Genomic DNA, 19,147 nt, shown 5'->3' with positions numbered 1-19,147 from the left:
GTTATGTCGTGGAAAAATCCTAGTTTTTTCAAACTGGTTCACAATGAATTTGTATCTTTATTTGATCTAGACTTTCATCATTCAGCTATCATTTTAAGAAAAAGCCAAAGTATTTATACGCAAAATGTTGATAACAGCGAATTTTTACTGAACAAATACGTTCACAATACACCTGATAAAGCTGATGAATTATTCTTCCCATATTGCACTGCCGAATAATGTAGCTTGTAAAATGGATCGTAATACAGCTGGTACAAACTCCCCATTTTTTTAAGTAGTGCAGCGCGGGGTTAATATCAGTCTTGGTGATGAAAAAACAAACGTTCCCCATATAGAATAATTAGATAGATCATTTAATAGGACATGGATAAATCAACTTAGCAAGGCCCATTTGTTTACAGTCAGTTGGCTAATTTGTTGTTCAGATCATTCTGAATTAGTATTACAGGGTGGGCGGTTCCGTAAATCACGTTTTATTCTTAAGCAGTCCTAAAGCGCTTAGGCAACTCAAATGACTAGCTCAGTTACAAGGTACACAAAAATATCACGTAGAGCCACGTTCTACTGGTTTGAATTCACATCTTCACTGAGCAAAACTTTATTAATAAAATGTCTAAGAGTTGGCAAAAAACGCCATTTCGATCATACATGTTCTACACGAAATGACATTCACTCCTGTCTGGCGATAAAATGAATTGACATTCTTTTGGACATTTCGTTTCTAACCATGCACAATGTATATTTTTTTATCAGCTTATCTTCTAGGTGATGTGTTACGACACTGCTTTTCCCTGTCAGTCATGATGTGAAATAATTTTTCGTGTATTTTGAGACAAGCGCACGCTATGCAATACACAGGAAAACATGTTTTTTTCAGTATCCCTGAAGTATGAAAGTATTCCAGACTTGGTATAACTGCGACCATCCGAAAAAGTAAAAGCAAGTGGATTTCAGAAAATTTTGTGCATAACAACTGATGCAAACAGCTGTCGCAACCGGTAAGAACAAGTGAATTTTTGTGTTTTATTATGAGGAAGATTTTGGGCGATAATTTAGAAAATACATTCATCCAGCCCGTCTAAATTAGTTCAATCTTTCACTATTTGCATTGCTTTTAACTGAAAAACGCGATTGCTTTGTTTTATAATAATTTTTAAATTAGCGAAACGACATTTTTGTTACTTATCAGCTACAGCACATTTGCATTAAGGGCTTTAGAGCAAATACTTGAAAATTCTCAGTTTAGGAGAATACCCGGGCATTTTTCTAATTGTGTTCACAACGTTGTAGGCTTTGTCATTTTCATAGCTAACCGCACTGTGCAATGTTGTGTGCAGGATTTTTTCGATTATCTGACTAAAGTTTTAGAGTGAAATAGAGAAAAGTAGGGAAATTTCTAGAAATTTCTTTGTAGGCTTTGTCATTTTCATAGCTAACCCCACTGTGCAATGTTGTATGCAGGATTTTTTCGATTATCTGATTAAAGTTTTAGAGTGAAATACAGAAAAGTAGGGAAATTTCTAGAAATTTCCCATTTGTCGGCGAGCGGAAATTTAAACAATGAGAACAACCCATTATTAATACCAAAACTGTGAAAAAACCGTGCAGCAAACAGATGTTTAATTATTCCGTTTACCCAACCACTAATGAGCAGATTAGACTTTTTTTCATATGCCCATTACCCTTTGTTTAGAACATGAAGTAATCCGAGTACAAACGGGCTCAAGAAAAGCAGTGCCAAAATGTGTGGATCTTAATACAACGTCGTTAGGTAGTCATTTAAGTGATCCTATGGACAACAGTTATGGAACACCAATAGGTGCAGCAAACAACACATAGGTTTGATCCTTTTATGTCCTGAAGTATTAGTTCTAACACCACATAATGTGGCCAATGTGATTCGATCCTAATGCATTTGCTTACAGTTTTGAGGACATCTTGACTGCGAAGGTATTTTAAGGAAATCCCAGGAAAAATTCCGAAATTGACCGATGACCTGCAAAACACTGTTGGGTTCTGAATATCTTCAACAACTTTGCATAAACTATTCCACATAGATATTTTGTTTTCCAAAACGGGCAGCAAGAATTATTGTGATTTTTGAGCAGTAAATGAAAATTCTTCCGCTTGTGTGCGGGTTGTTTAGAGGCCTAAAGACCCAGAGCTGAACCTCTATGAATTCCAAACTACCTTTCCGCAAATTTTCTGAAACTGATTCAAAAACACCAGCGTTTTCTATTCTTCCTTTTATTGAATACCCAATCTGTCTACAACTGCAGAATATTCGTTTGTACCTGACTTTTTAGGCTTTGTTTACAGTTGGTTGTCCTCACATGATATAGGGTTAAATATTACCTAATTGTTTATGTGTAATTAATCTGTCGTTTCTGGTTAGGTGGACTAAATGAAGTAATTTATTTCAAAATCAAGGACAAAAGTAAGCAAAGGACATGATAGTTATATGGTTCAGTCAGTGTGGGTCGTCATCTCTGCATGCCCAAAAATAGGCTAACAATGCAAACAAAATTCTGAGAAGAGTTATTAGACTATTTTCAGTATAGCTGCAAGCACCGAAAAAGCTCCTATTGTGAGAACAATCAACAGAGCATTGGTGGGCACACTCACGAAGGGCCGACTGTGGTTATCGGACAAGATGTACCAACTAGGTTCGTGGTTATCAATCGAAAACTGATCACATTGGGAACTTGAAACAGCGGGCCAATACACCTGTGGTTAATTGTGATTTTCACCATATAATGAGCGAACAATTTGCAAGCGTGTAAATGGACCGATTTTCATTTGGTCAACTCATCTGTTGACAAAGATGACATTTTTACATTTCTTTGCACTAATCAGAAAAACCCCAAGAAGCCTGGTCGCAAGAATTGACTTGCTGTAACTCGAGTGGGCATGCATGATTCCGTGCCATTTTGACTGATCAGCATTTCGCAACTGATGGTAAAACTATCTGCATCACAAACAAGAGACCTATCACGAAAGTTATTAACTTGTTGTTATTCGCGCTGTGAAGATTACTTGCATTATACCGTGAAAAGAGGATACTACGTAAGCGTAACCTGTTTGATATACAAAAAAACGGAAAATGGACAACATATTTATCAAATAAGGTCTGGGAGGGCATCAGAGTACAAAATATTTTTTTATTATTTATGGTGCGCTTTGCACGACAAGCCCAAACAAATTTTGAATTTGCAACCCAAAGCCGCTATCAGTTTTCTGACCGGATTTAGATAAAGCATTATTAAGCTCACACCATCAAAACCTGCTCACATTAGGGCTAATATTTCTTTATTGTTCAAAGATGCTTCACCTTCATGCAATTTTTGTGAGAGCAACTGAAATCAATTAACTTGCTCCGGAAACTAATCATTGTAAATGTGCACCGATGACACCAGGTGCCAGAGAAACATTGGACCATTATCGCTTCAAATAAAGTGAATAGACGAATCACACTAACTAGGTTCCATCGCAGCGCTCTCATTTGCAACTTCATGCTTTTTCAGATAGGCCTAATGTGATATACGTTGGTACAAGTCTGGTTTATCAGATACACGAATGAGGATGATGACCCATGTAGAGGATTTTCAGAGTTTCTGCTTCCGTTCTTGTACACATCCTTAAATTAGGAGAGCGATGAAACCTCCATTGGTTGGCCGGTGAAAAATGGTGGCAAAATCTAGTCAACACTAATAAATGTATTGTCCGAGCATCAAAATATGAGCAACTAAAACACTACGCGACAAAGCGCGACTACTTGGTGGAAAAATTCTATATCATCCAGACATACAACAGCCTGAAAGGTGAATGATTCGAAAAGGAGACATTTACGTTTGAAAACCGTAGTCAAAGGAACACAAAACGCAGCATACTTTAAAAAAAAACTAGTGAATTTAAACGAGAAACCCAAAAAACGAGTTGGGAATTTGCAGAAACTTCTGCAAAATGTGGACAAACTATGCACACCTACGTGAGATCGGAATTTCGGACTGCAAAGATGGGGTAATCGAAATTTCAGCCTAAGTAGGTTGCAGGAATTTGCAAAAGGCCTAACTCAGTAATCGGAAGAATTTCATGATATTCAAGTTTGCGTAGGGCACGTTTTTAGTTACAGAAAGCCGGATTTTGATTGAAACTAAGGTTAACACACTTCACAAAGCAGGTTTTAAAAACATCAAACACTAGTTCAACGAACAAAGTACACGACTCGCGTGAATAGACGTTAACTCCTGGTTATGAAGTGAATTATTACCGGATACTAATAAACTCCCATCTCTGCGTTCTTACACTGCCGGTTCACTAAAAGAAGCTGCATTACTGTGCACCTGCCACCACGAATATTTCCCTAGGTAGCACGAAGAGGAAGAGAAGAAGGAAACAACAGCAGTCGTTCTTCGGATTCACTGATAACAACACCTGCGATTGAGACAGGAGACATGCCTGTCTAGAACACACTATCACGATAATGGCATGTCACGAAGAAATATTGATTGAACGCACGATACCCTATTCCCATGCTCAAGTATCTCAGGTGATCGAGACATAAACTCACGTTGGGTTTACCAGATGTTTTTTAGAAGACATGGTCACAACACACTCCACTGATAATTCACTTCTCGACAACCACGGTGTTTGACGCCAGAGTACCATTGGTGACGTCTCTGCATGCAGCAATATACGACCCTATTGTGCTCAGTCATTCTAAATGTGCATATTGTAAGAGGTTTGACCTGGCAAGCACGTGGCCAGCAATGCTAGGCGAGAATGTTTGCTACGGTGGCAATGTGAAAATAATGAAATTACAAATTTCAACTAACTTAGTGAATCTTCTTTACCAGCATGTCGTCTGTGTATCAGCGGTTGGATGCAGGCAAGTTTGCCATGGTAAAAAACGAGCCAGTATTCACTGACTGATTTTCGTGGCACAATCTAGGCAAGAAACATATCTGATTTGTATGAACGTCAGAGGACGAGTGGTCTGTGCACCCTCTGACAAAACGCATCTACTCTGCAGAACAATTTTATATTCTTTATACATCATACCGCTTGACACGATGAACACACTATCCTCACTTGAATCTAAGTTAGAGAAATGGGATCTGGAAGCAGAAGATGATAGACCACCAAAAGCAATTGAGCAAGGTGATGCTACCAAACACATGCCAACCATTATATTGTCCGGCTAGGTGACGAGTATTGCTTAAAATTGAGCTGGAATGAAGGCCTGTTAGTGCTATTGTCTTTTACTCGAAGGTAAAATAACACTAACAATGAACAGTTATGTAGAGCGGCTACCAGAGACACAAGTTACAACTGAATAATACACAAAAAGAATATGAGACTTATCGAGTTCTTCGTTTGATAAGTTGTAGCAGATGCAGCCAATGTTTGTGGGACGCTTGTGGGGGTCTTGACCGAGTGTGTTAAAATCTGGCCTGTTCCTTGTCGTTTAATCCAAAACGATGTCGAGCCCAGACTTTTCCTGCACAGTGAGTCGTGCGTAGGTTTGAAATGACCCTGGTGAAGGTGCTGTGTGGAGTGACGAGCATCGGTCTCCTGCTATCGTTGTTCCGCATATATATGATTACGTTGTGAATGAGGATGCGCTTGTGTTGTTTGTCCTAAGATAAGATTCCAATCTTCTCGATTAGTTGTGGAGGCCATGTTCATGACATAATCCGGACAGGAATGGAGCAGTGGGTGTGCATGGTTGAATAGATTATGTGAGTGGATTAAGGTAAACATTGATGAGATAGTAACCGGATTGTGAAAGCGGTTGAAGATAAACGCTGATGGGATGTTAACCAAACTCTGGTAAAGTGGTCGAAGATAAACGTTGAAGGGATGGTAACCAACAGGCCTTAGACGAGAAAACCGCATAAGTCCTTGGCTACGGAGACCAGAAGCATTGAAAATCCTACAGACACGAGTACTAACTTTGCATAAACTGGAAATTCTAATGATATTGTGGCCACTCACACAGCAATTTAGATGAAAATGTAGTGAGAAACGAACAGTGAAGCATGAAATTCGCACACATCTTTGCAATTCATGCTTTATCTCTTTGTTGCATTAAACGGGGATTGGATATCTGGGCTGTCCAAACGATACATTTTTAGAGATACTCAAGCACACATGACCAATCGCTTACACTACGCTTAGAATTTAATATAAACCCCGTCACTCACACAATATGACTTTGTCCAGCCAACAGAAAAAAGACTCAGTGAGTGAACCGGAACATTCGAGGATCATGTTTCAAGTCGCCAATAGGATAATTTAAGTCTTTCAAAAAGCATATGGGGAGAGAAATCCAAAAGATGCCGTGGAAACGAAAATACCAACCAAGGCCGCTACCAAAACGATAATGTTCCGAAGTAAATCCCCGAAACTACTTTGAAAAATACTGCAGAGTGAATGATTAAAAAAATACTTAGTAAAACAAACTCTTTCAGATGGAACTGCTGAAAAAGCAACTCAGGCTTTGTCATTTGCAGCCAACTCATGCCGAAACTTCTAGTTACCAAATTTACGGAAATGTACCGGTTCACAACATCGTCTGGGCATAGATTTAGAATATTCCTACATATTTGAAACGAGAAACATTGGGAAATATTGCTGAGGAAACTAATCACGTGTGTCTGGATTGGTGTACAGATTCACCAAATAAAAACCTCCGAGTAAAACATTGCAAAATTCCTCGAAGACTGTTCCAATGTACAATTTTTTTCAATTTTATTCACAATTGTTCAGTATCTTTTCAAGACAATAACCATCCTCCCGATCCCCGGAAAACGCTTCTACAATATTATGTGCCCACAATTGTTTTTATAAGAAAAAAATCTGTTCTTACATTAGCGGACACGCGCTTTGTTCAGTCCAGACGAAATAACACATGGCCCGAGACAACCTAGTATGTGCAGGTAGCCAAGAGTAACTGACGAAAACTAAAACCGCAGCGTGAACTGCATGATGCTTGTTCGTCCCCGGCAGTATTAAAAGCCCATGAGGTAGCACTGTTTGAATTTGGTGGTGGACCTGTGGGATTGTAATGAGAAGAGCCAAACGCGACACTGATTCCATAGTTAATTGAGCTCGCCAAACCGACATAGTTCATTATATTGACATGTCGAGTATGTCCCGTGGTGTATTGACCTCAAGCTCATACGCTGATCAATCTAAATCTTCAAACACATGTGGATTCCTTAAACATCACGGGTTGTTCTTGCCATTTGGTAGGACGTTTGTGGAAAGTACTGATGTAGGTCTCAACTTAGTCACCGTGTTTGCAATTTCTGAATGATGCCCAACATTGCGAGAAACAACACAATGAATGTTAACACGCGTGCTTCTATGCGACAAAACCACCGAGGTCAATTACCTATGAAAAGCGAAAAAGTGTAAAGAAAAGGTCCGAGTGATAACTGGTACTGGCTTATCGCACCAAATCTGAGGAGCCTCAACCCCGCTCAGGCAGTCTAGAGGGAATATGACAGTATTAAAATACCGTCGTCAATCAGTCACTTTTTATCACAATGTTCTTCACCAAGAGGAACGGGGTAGAATGATCGCAACCTGGAAGTCAGACGGAACCATTAAAATTCAAAAGCTTCGTCGATTATCGACACTCTCCGCCAAGTCACAAGTTATCCGCTGCGTAAGATCCGACATAATTCCGAATGCTAGAAGAACCGGCTTAGTCTCGGTAAGCGACGTTTTGGCATTCGTAGTACGTAGTCAATCCACCACAGCGGAGCTTCAGTGAAATGCCAGCTGCACGACCAAATGCCATTTTTCTGATTAACTCGTCACAAATTCTTTGAAACAATCCGACAAAACCAACGCATTCGTTGCTACCAATACGAAGAGGCATCACATCGCCTGTTCACAGGGACCATAATTCACAACCGTACAAAAATTCTTCCTTTGCTATAATCTAATGAGCGCAATCATTCGGATCTCTGGTATGCTCATTTGACGCCACCGGTAATGCAGGATGCTAACATGATTAAGGCTTCTGAGATTTATGCACTGATTCCACTAGATACACTTCCGTCAGAGCGGATACAGGTAATGTGATAGCCGAAAATCTCCATATTCTCTGTTGTTTCTCCTTGAGCTGTGAGGAGCATGTACAGAGTGAGTGCACATTCTGAAGCATGACTTTGCACCTTGCCGCGTGCCGAAATTCTCTATGATGATGAACAGTTCATTCAGATGAACTTGTGCTTTATCTTCCCGTGACAAACAACTTTACCGCAGCCATCAGCACAATCATGCGTGTAGCGTAAACAAACATAAAGATGAATCGAGCTCTTAGAGAGTGATTATATTGCTATCAGAACCAGTCAAATAAAGTGACAAAATTTTCCCGCGGTTGGAAGCCTCCAATGTCACTCAAACAAATATATCAGATAAAACCAAAGGCATGGAAGTGATGAGTTGAGATATTAATTTCGATTATGTGGTAGAAGCTCGGGCATGTTATCGAATGAGGGACAAAAGGTGAGCATCGATCTTGCGAGAGAAGTTATCTCGGAATCACTGGGCTTTCCTCGAGTGGAGTTGGACGAAACGTGATCACCCGGTTGATACCTTGGACATTGTTGTAGCGAGTGCACTTGCATAGGTATCCAGACTCTCATTCTGCCCATAACAATACGACGTTTATAGAATTGATCTCGATAGGGCCTCGCATACAAGATACGCACCACTGCGGATTCGGTAAAGACCAGAAGAACTTGTTATTCATTCTCCAATTCGTCTGTGAGACAGACACAGAGCGAGTTCCATTTCAAGCTTTGATTGCAGCTCAACTGATAAGAATGACGAAAGTCCACTCCACGTACGCGGCAGTAACTCTTGGAAAACGAAAACGAAAATAGTATCTTATCGGTATTATCTTATCCATTCATCTGCTTTTTTATCAACGTCATTTTGTGTATCATGCAATCTGCATTGTCACTTTACAAACGGTAAAGAACTATCCCACAACGTCATTTTGTGTATCAAGCAATCTGCATGGTCACTTTACAAACGGTAAAGAAACAATCTATCCCACAAAAGGACTTGTATCAGCTGTGTCCCTTTTTCTACCTGGTCAGTCCGGAGGTAGACGATTTCGTGAGGAACATTATCATGTTCCATGATTCCTGCGGCCACTTCAACATTCCACAACATCTGGTTATTTCATGTAGTTTGGAGTGAGATCTGAACGGCTCCTGCTGTGCGTTTACACAAGGGTAGGCAGTAAGTGTTTCACAAACGCTGTCATTCCCGATGTTGCACATATGGATTGCTAAGTAGACACGGGATGATAAATGTACACATTATTTTCTCAGAGGTGCACGTCATCGGAAGTCATCGTGGATGGTGTACTGTGGTTGTGCCTGATATGAACGACTTAAAAGCGTGTCCACCTCAGTGATTTCTGCGATTCAGGCGCCGTATCGCACCGGCTGAATAAGTCGCGTGATCAACGGTGCCTGAAAATAATCCACCGACTGGTCGTCTCGAACACGGAGAGTAGGGTGTTATATAACACTTCGGCAGTTGTGTAGCAGCCAGTTGTTTGAAAGGTGCCTGCTCACTTTAGATTAATGTTATTTCAGTGGTTATTTTCTCCATGGAAAATGTACTTAACATTCATTGGTACCACGGAGGTGATCACCTTGTTCGCGCGGCCTATGGTAAGTTTTTCCAGATCAGTGGTTATTTTCTCCATGGAAAATGTACTTAACATTCATTGGTACCACGGAGGTGATCACCTTGTTCGCGCGGCCTATGGTAAGTTTTTTCCAGATTTTTATTTTGCTCCGCCACGTCTACGTTGTGTAATTGGTAAACACGTCTATGAAACTAATTTGATCAACGATAACCCACCACCCTATCAATTTCGATCGTCTCGACCGCTAACTGCCTATTTAGATCCTTTTTTGTGGTTCCTACTGTACTAAATTCATTACTGGAGTTAACGAACATCTACGTATGGAGGTGGAAATGCAAGTATCAATTTGTTTGTAAGATGCTGGAGTTGCGCTATCGAATTTCGGGGTTCAGAGAAGTTAAATCTTAGGCTAATTTCGGCACTTTAACAATTTATTCACTCCAGTTTCATGCAGAATTAATCGTTTTTGAAGAAATCAGACACTGGAAATTTTTCTATCACTATACAGGTATGTTAACACCTTCCATAAAAATATTTTTCCCGCTATAACCTACCTTGTCTTATCACTGAGTACATAACTTCTTTCACTTGTGCCTGCTAGCAGTGCTGCGATAATCATTGTTCGATCTCCAGTTCAAGTTCAGTTGCAATTTCCATCACCACCATCATCATCGACAGAATAAAGGTGTGGGGAAGGGATGGTGATATCTTGCTACAAGCGTTGTGAGTTTTCTTCACATCCATACATTCATTCAGTTAATCTGGATTGAAGGTGACATCAAGAACACGAATGACATTGGTTGACATCCATACCCTGAGGATTGAAGGTGACATCAAGAACACGAGTGACATTGGTTGGCATCCATACCCTGAAGTGTCTCCAATCAGGCACAGTGGGGATCACGCGGTCTCCATCCTAGAAGGCGAAGGCACCGACAACACTCGAAATTTTTATAATCTCCGTATCTCTCTGCCAGGTCAAGGGCTGCCCACATTTTTGCTTTCGCTAACTGAAATATGCAGGACAACAGCAAACTCTTTCGCAAACGATGATTCGACATACTAAACACACATATTAACCAACGCAGTCTCTTTTGCTGGACACACTCTTCAATAGATACCCCACTATACAACTGAGATGTCGCTTTCTAGTTGTCTCGTTACGGATTAGACGGAACTCACATATACCAGCCATGGTTCTGAGATAACAATTGTCGAATACCTGAAGAGGTCTCAGTCCCTTTGCTCGAAGTGGCCAAGTCTCACATCCATAAAACAAAATAGCTTGCATTGTTGCCTGACTCACATGCTCCTTGAGATTCTAATATGCACCACTTTGTCGCCATAGGTATCTCAATTGGTCAAACGCGTCCAGTGCTTTGGATATTCTTGCATTGACTTCATCTGTCATCCTACAATCAGATCGAATACAACTTCCGACATATGTAAAACGCTCCGCAACTTCCAGTACCTCTCCTTGGGTAGCAAGTAGCGTGTTCAGTGATTGCATGTCCAAGAATATTTTTGTGGGTGCAAATTGCATACTAAAGGACGGAATGGTTAAATCAGTTCGTCCAAAAACACCTGCGCCTTCTCCACTTTGAAGACGAGAAAAATGTCACCTGCATATTCCAGATCAACAAGATTTTCGTCAAAATCAATTTGAACACTGTAGTTTTGAAGAAATTCCAGCGTTCGTCTCATGATTTATTCGATCACGAAGTTAGATAAGAATGCAGGAAGTAGGCACGCGTGGCGGACACCCCTTTCTGTAAGGAAACTTTTGGAGAGCTCACAGTATGCTGTCACATGTCGGGAAGTCCGAGAATACAAATAGCTTAGTTTACAATCTGCCGGGGCATTCCTTCATGGACAAACGTGTCATGAACAACAAACCTATCAAGTGAATCTAATGCGCCTCGGAAATCCAGAAATACCAGAATTGTGGGCCGTTTAGACGTATGGTGTTGTTCTGGCGGAGTTTGGAGATTTGGTCAACGCAATCCGTTTGCTGCTCTAGAGTCAGGATTTCACAAGACACCGAATGACAACGAGGCTGAAGTGAGGCTAACAGCTTCGTTACAAACGGGGTCAAACTCACCCCCCTATAGGTATCATACTCACTACAAACCTCTTTTTCGAAAAAGGGCACTATAATGCACTCTACCCAATTGTCGGTTGCAGTCTACTTTTCCCAAATGCAAGCAAACAAAACGGATAAGCGCTAAAGGAAATCTTCACTCTCCTTTTTTAACAACTCGGGTAAGAGGCAATCCGAACCAGAAGCTCAGTAGCGCTTGAGAAGACATATTCAGTTGTAAATCTCCCAGACCGTAGCTGGTTTCACTTTCACCGTCCATGGTTCTACTTTAAGTGCGGGAGTCAGGTATGTGGGATCTAGTGAACACAACAATTGCTTTTCGAAGTATTCGGCCCACCAGTCAAGGCAACCGTTTTTATTCGACATGGTTACTCCCTTTCGATACTTGCTGGCTCCGGTCACAAGTGGTTTCCGGAATCCGGTGGCACGGTTTTGCTCAAACAATCTCCTGTGACGCCTGGTTTCTGGGCCTTTCCATTTCCTTGGCTTTCTATGTCCACAATACTTCATGGTCGGCTCTCACGCTCACGTTCACTCGACGTTTTATAATTCGCCGGGTCAGGTTATGTTCTGGGCCGGCTGGGATATTTCTCCGGGATTTAAGTAATGCCAGTGTTTGGTCTGATATCCGGTGCTTGAGTGCGCCTGGTGGTGTCGTGCCACAGGCGAAGCTCCCAGCAAAATGCAATGAGCTAGCAATCTAGTCTCAGTATGAGTTCACCTCTGATGGTGGATCATTTGGAAGGGACTCTAGAAGACGATTCTGGTAAGTTTGTCTAACATACGAATCTGTCAGTCTTTCAGTTGCCATGCGATTCGTCCGAATCTTACGCAGCACTGTAAGACGTAGGAAGAAGCTACTCCGGACGACCGCGTGTTCGGAGTCTACGAACCTGTTCCTTAACGACGGCGCCAGCTGTAAATGATGGCAGTGATCTCGATTTAATTCTTTGACCGGCATGCCTTTGGAGGTTAGCATTGAATAAAAACAACCTTTGGTCAGCACACAACTAAAGCAGTCGTTCACCATTGTCCCTACGTATGGATTTCTATCCATGTCCACCTCATAAATGAGTCTCAGATACGCTAAGCCTGTCCAGTTTTGCATTCATGTTTTCGACAAACATTACTGTTTGTAAAGTGACAATGCAGATTGCTTGATACACAAAATGACGTTGATAAAAAAGCAGATGAATGGATAATGGTACACCGATAAGATACTATTTTCGTTTTCGTTTTCCAAGAGTTACTGCCGCGTACGTGGAGTGGACTTTCGTCATTCTTATCAGTTGAGCTGCAATCAAAGCTTGAAATGGAACTCGCTCTGTGTCTGTCTCACAGACGAATTGGAGAATGAATAACAAGTTCTTCTGGTCTTTACCGAATCCGCAGTGGTGCGTATCTTGTATGCGAGGCCCTATCGAGATCAACTCTATAAACGTCGTGTTGTTATGGGCAGAATGAGAGTCTGGATACCTATGCAAGTGCACTCGCTACAACAATGTCCAAGGTATCAACCGGGTGATCACGTTTCGTCCAACTCCACTCGAGGAAAGCCCAGTGATTCCGAGATAACTTCTCTCGCAAGATCGATGCTCACCTTTTGTCCCTCATTCGATAACATGCCCGAGCTTCTACCACATAATCGAAATTAATATCTCAACTCATCACTTCCATGCCTTTGGTTTTATCTGATATATTTGTTTGAGTGACATTGGAGGCTTCCAACCGCGGGAAAATTTTGTCACTTTATTTGACTGGTTCTGATAGCAATATAATCACTCTCTAAGAGCTCGATTCATCTTTATGTTTGTTTACGCTACACGCATGATTGTGCTGATGGCTGCNGTCTACTGTAGCTTTACTGGTATTTGACCTCATCAGACGAAATTGATTATATCATGGGTCTTCGCTTGTCACGCTGACGTCAGCGAACTGGACCTAATGTCGAGACAGTTAATCACTGGTCGTCCAAGTATGATGTGGGATTTATAGACATGTTGAGAATATCGGACGTGTTTTATGCATTAGTTTGCCGCTACTTTTATTTTCATTGCAAAGAATGCCCGGACCAATGTTCTGGGTTTCCAGGACTTAAAGTAATCCGCCGGGAATTGCTGATTATACTGACGATTTAATCATGGTTAACGTCCGCGTAAAGACATGAGGAAATCATCTATCTCCGAAAATCGGTTAGAAGTTTTTCTCGAATTCATATATTTCTTACTTTTCTGCATCTTTTTCATTTCTTCTTATTCAGGCCGGAGCATCCGGGATGAGCCCTCCATCTTCCAATTCAGAAACTGCAAAGACCATCACAGTTAACTGTTTGCACCGTTTCAACCTTTCTGTTGCACACTCGATTTGCTGACTGGAAAATAGAGAACATTTCACCTGGCGTAACAAGATATCCGACGCCACAGACTTCTCGTCGACAAACCATTGACCCATGAGTGTCAGACGAGACTTCAACCTTGTCGAGGCTGCGCGGACCGCGTCTGCGCGCTCCGTCAGGTGTTAGAGCGAGCCCATTTGTGGAGATGACCCACACTCTTCGTATTCCTCGACTTTGAGTGTGTGCCTTACGCTGTCAGTCAGTCGGTGCACCAAGCTTCGCAAGAAATTTGAACACATGATTCGGTCTTTATATTCACATATTTCTGGGTTTGCGTGAGAGTACCGTGAAAGCCTCTCCACCCTAGAGGGTTGACGACAAGGATATCCACTCGCTGTCTTTACCGAATCCGCAGTGGTGCGTATCTTGTATGCGAGGCCCTATCGAGATCAACTCTATAAACGTCGTGTTGTTATGGGCAGAATGAGAGTCTGGATACCTATGCAAGTGCACTCGCTACAACAATGTCCAAGGTATCAACCGGGTGATCACGTTTCGTCCAACTCCACTCGAGGAAAGCCCAGTGATTCCGAGATAACTTCTCTCGCAAGATCGATGCTCACCTTTTGTCCCTCATTCGATAACATGCCCGAGCTTCTACCACATAATCGAAATTAATATCTCAACTCATCACTTCCATGCCTTTGGTTTTATCTGATATATTTGTTTGAGTGACATTGGAGGCTTCCAACCGCGGGAAAATTTTGTCACTTTATTTGACTGGTTCTGATAGCAATATAATCACTCTCTAAGAGCTCGATTCATCTTTATGTTTGTTTACGCTACACGCATGATTGTGCTGATGGCTGCGGTAAAGTTGTTTGTCACGGGAAGATAAAGCACAAGTTCATCTGAATGAACTGTTCATCATCATAGAGAATTTCGGCACGCGGCAAGGTGCAAAGTCATGCTTCAGAATGTGCACTCACTCTGTACATGCTCCTCACAGCTCAAGGAGAAACAACAGAGAATATGGAGATTTTCGGCTATCACATTACCTGTATCCGCTCTGACGGAAGTGTATCTAGTGGAATCAGTGCATAAATCTCAGAAGCCTTAATCATGTTAGCATCCTGCATTACCGGTGGCGTCAAATGAGCATACCAGAGATCCGAATGATTGCGCTCATTAGATTATAGCAAAGGAAGAATTTTTGTACGGTTGTGAATTATGGTCCCTGTGAACAGGCGATGTGATGCCTCTTCGTATTGGTAGCAACGAATGCGTTGGTTTTGTCGGATTGTTTCAAAGAATTTGTGACGAGTTAATCAGAAAAATGGCATTTGGTCGTGCAGCTGGCATTTCACTGAAGCTCCGCTGTGGTGGATTGACTACGTACTACGAATGCCAAAACGTCGCTTACCGAGACTAAGCCGGTTCTTCTAGCATTCGGAATTATGTCGGATCTTACGCAGCGGATAACTTGTGACTTGGCGGAGAGTGTCGATAATCGACGAAGCTTTTGAATTTTAATGGTTCCGTCTGACTTCCAGGTTGCGATCATTCTACCCCGTTCCTCTTGGTGAAGAACATTGTGATAAAAAGTGACTGATTGACGACGGTATTTTAATACTGTCATATTCCCTCTAGACTGCCTGAGCGGGGTTGAGGCTCCTCAGATTTGGTGCGATAAGCCAGTACCAGTTATCACTCGGACCTTTTCTTTACACTTTTTCGCTTTTCATAGGTAATTGACCTCGGTGGTTTTGTCGCATAGAAGCACGCGTGTTAACATTCATTGTGTTGTTTCTCGCAATGTTGGGCATCATTCAGAAATTGCAAACACGGTGACTAAGTTGAGACCTACATCAGTACTTTCCACAAACGTCCTACCAAATGGCAAGAACAACCCGTGATGTTTAAGGAATCCACATGTGTTTGAAGATTTAGATTGATCAGCGTATGAGCTTGAGGTCAATACACCACGGGACATACTCGACATGTCAATATAATGAACTATGTCGGTTTGGCGAGCTCAATTAACTATGGAATCAGTGTCGCGTTTGGCTCTTCTCATTACAATCCCACAGGTCCACCACCAAATTCAAACAGTGCTACCTCATGGGCTTTTAATACTGCCGGGGACGAACAAGCATCATGCAGTTCACGCTGCGGTTTTAGTTTTCGTCAGTTACTCTTGGCTACCTGCACATACTAGGTTGTCTCGGGCCATGTGTTATTTCGTCTGGACTGAACAAAGCGCGTGTCCGCTAATGTAAGAACAGATTTTTTTCTTATAAAAACAATTGTGGGCACATAATATTGTAGAAGCGTTTTCCGGGGATCGGGAGGATGGTTATTGTCTTGAAAAGATACTGAACAATTGTGAATAAAATTAAAAAAAATTGTACATTGGAACAGTCTTCAGGAATTTTGCAATGTTTTACTCGGAGGTTTTTATTTGGTGAATCTGTACACCAATCCAGACACACGTGATTAGTTTCCTCAGCAATATTTCCCAATGTTTCTCGTTTCAAATATGTAGGAATATTCTAAATCTATGCCCAGACGATGTTGTGAACCGGTACATTTCCGTAAATTTGGTAACTAGAAGTTTCGGCATGAGTTGGCTGCAAATGACAAAGCCTGAGTTGCTTTTTCAGCAGTTCCATCTGAAAGAGTTTGTTTTACTAAGTATTTTTTTAATCATTCACTCTGCAGTATTTTTCAAAGTAGTTTCGGGGATTTACTTCGGAACATTATCGTTTTGGTAGCGGCCTTGGTTGGTATTTTCGTTTCCACGGCATCTTTTGGATTTCTCTCCCCATATGCTTTTTGAAAGACTTAAATTATCCTATTGGCGACTTGAAACATGATCCTCGAATGTTCCGGTTCACTCACTGAGTCTTTTTTCTGTTGGCTGGACAAAGTCATATTGTGTGAGTGACGGGGTTTATATTAAATTCTAAGCGTAGTGTAAGCGATTGGTCATGTGTGCTTGAGTATCTCTAAAAATGTATCGTTTGGACAGCCCAGATATCCAATCCCCGTTTAATGCAACAAAGAGATAAAGCATGAATTGCAAAGATGTGTGCGAATTTCATGCTTCACTGTTCGTTTCTCACTACATTTTCATCTAAATTGCTGTGTGAGTGGCCACAATATCATTAGAATTTCCAGTTTATGCAAAGTTAGTACTCGTGTCTGTAGGATTTTCAATGCTTCTGGTCTCCGTAGCCAAGGACTTATGCGGTTTTCTCGTCTAAGGCCTGTTGGTTACCATCCCTTCAACGTTTATCTTCGACCACTTTACCAGAGTTTGGTTAACATCCCATCAGCGTTTATCTTCAACCGCTTTCACAATCCGGTTACTATCTCATCAATGTTTACCTTAATCCACTCACATAATCTATTCAACCATGCACACCCACTGCTCCATTCCTGTCCGGATTATGTCATGAACATGGCCTCCACAACTAATCGAGAAGATTGGAATCTTATCTTAGGACAAACAACACAAGCGCATCCTCATTCACAACGTAATCATATATATATATATATATATATGTATATATATGTACATATATATATGAGGAACAACGACAGCAGGAGACCGTCGCTCGTCACTTCTCACGGCGCCTTGACCAGAGTCATTTCAAACGTACGCACGACTCACTGTGCAGAAAAAGCCTGGGCTGGACATCGTTTTGGATTAAACGACAAGGAACAGGCCAGATTTCAACACACTCAGTCAAGATCCCATTCACTTCAACGGCGTCCCGCAAACACTGGCTGCATCTGCTACAACTTATCAAACGAAGAACTCGATAAGTCTCATATTCTTTTTGTGTATTATTCAGTTGTAACTTGTGTCTCTGGTAGCCGCTCTACATAACTGTTCATTGTTAGTGTTATTTTACCTTCGAGTAAAAGACAATAGCACTAACAGGCCTTCATTCCAGCTCAATTTTAAGCAATACTCGTCACCTAGCCGGACAATATAATGGTTGGCATGTGTTTGGTAGCATCACCTTGCTCAATTGCTTTTGGTGGTCTATCATCTTCTGCTTCCAGGTCCCATTTCTCTAACTTAGATTCAAGTGAGGATAGTGTGTTCATCGTGTCAAGCGGTATGATGTGTAAAGAATATAAAATTGTTCTGCAGAGTAGATGCGTTTTTTCAGAGGGTGCACAGACCACTCGTCCTCTGACGTTCATACAAATCAGACAAGTTTCTTGCCTAGATTGTGCCACGAAAATCAGTCAGTGAATACTGGCTCGTTTTTTACCATGGCAAACTTGCCTGCATCCAACCGCTGATACACAGACGACATGCTGGTAAAGAAGATTCACTAAGTTAGTTGAAATTTGTAATTTCATTATTTTCACATTGCCACCGTAGCAAACATTCTCGCCTAGCATTGCTGGCCACGTGCTTGCCAGGTCAAACCTCTTACAATATGCACATTTAGAATGACTGAGCACAATAGGGTCGTATATTGCTGCATGCAGAGACGTCACCAATGGTACTCTGGCGTCAAACACCGTGGTTGTCGAGAAGTGAATTATCAGTGGAGTGTGTTGTGACCATGTCTTCTAAAAAACATCTGGTAAACCCAACGTGAGTTTATGTCTCGATCACCTGAGATACTTGAGCATGGGAATAGGGTATCGTGCGTTCAATCAATATTTCTTCGTGACATGCCATTATCGTGATAGTGTGTTCTAGACAGGCATGTCTCCTGTCTCAATCGCAGGTGTTGTTATCAGTGAATCCGAAGAACGACTGCTGTTGTTTCCTTCTTCTCTTCCTCTTCGTGCTACCTAGGGAAATATTCGTGGTGGCAGGTGCACAGTAATGCAGCTTCTTTTAGTGAACCGGCAGTGTAAGAACGCAGAGATGGGAGTTTATTAGTATCCGGTAATAATTCACTTCATAACCAGGAGTTAACGTCTATTCACGCGAGTCGTGTACTTTGTTCGTTGAACTAGTGTTTGATGTTTTTAAAACCTGCTTTGTGAAGTG

The sequence above is a fragment of the Opisthorchis viverrini genome (assembly GCF_000715545.1).
Source record: "Opisthorchis viverrini unplaced genomic scaffold opera_v5_32, whole genome shotgun sequence".
Classification (NCBI taxonomy): domain Eukaryota; kingdom Metazoa; phylum Platyhelminthes; class Trematoda; order Opisthorchiida; family Opisthorchiidae; genus Opisthorchis; species Opisthorchis viverrini.
The sequence above is the reverse complement of the archived record's forward strand: the minus strand, read 5'-3'. Positions refer to the sequence as shown.